The following is a 766-nucleotide window of genomic DNA, read 5'->3' as shown; positions in this document are numbered from 1 at the left end:
CTCAACCCTACATGGTCTTGCTGGGGATCAGGTGTCTCATTCGACCCTTGTTCTACTACGTGAGTGAATGTTAATGGCCTTCTCCCTCTCAAGTTGCCTTTTGAAGTTGTCCTCAAGGCAAAAACCTCAGGTGTTTCCATCGTCGTCATCCAGGCTTTACCACTAAACACGGTACACTAAGCTATGGCATGAGATTTCCTACTATACCTCATTCACTTCTCAGCAACCCAACTGAGAAAGAAGGGAAAGAAGAAAAAACTTATTCCCATTTTACAGATGAAGAAACAGGCTCAGGAATTCCCTGGTGGCCCAATGGTTAGGACTCAGCGCTTTCACTGCTGGGGCCCAGGTTCAATCCCTGATCAGGGAACTAAGATCCTACCAGCTGCGCAGCACAGCCAAAAAAGATTTACAGATTTAGCAGAGCCAAGTGTGAACCCACACTCTCCTGATTCCCAAGGCCATGACCTCGACACTCTGTTATGTTACCATAGAAGAAGGTATGGGGGTCAAAGGGCAGCTGGGATGTGCTGTCTTCATCCTCTATGGAGCCGTGACCTGCCCCATAGTCCAGCAGAATAAGGAAAGGGGAGATAAAGCAATTCCCCACATGCATCGCCCTTTATGGTCAGCCAGCTCTTTTCGCAGACATCAGATTGTGGATCCTCTTAACAGCCACACGAGGTGAGTACTGTCATCTCTGCTTCAACAGCGAGAAAGCTGAGGCCCAGAAAAGGGATGTGTCACGTCTGAAGCCACATAGCAG

General features: G+C 48.6%; 1 non-coding gene across 1 annotated transcript; it reads left to right on the top strand.

Moving 5' to 3' along the window:
- On the top strand, positions 299–370 carry TRNAE-UUC. Its single transcript has one exon. It is a non-coding gene; the product is annotated as a tRNA-Glu (tRNA).

The sequence above is a fragment of the Capra hircus genome, chromosome 19 (genome assembly GCF_001704415.2).
Source record: "Capra hircus breed San Clemente chromosome 19, ASM170441v1, whole genome shotgun sequence".
Taxonomy (NCBI): domain Eukaryota; kingdom Metazoa; phylum Chordata; class Mammalia; order Artiodactyla; family Bovidae; genus Capra; species Capra hircus.
The sequence above is the reverse complement of the archived record's forward strand: the minus strand, read 5'-3'. Positions and strand labels throughout refer to the sequence as shown.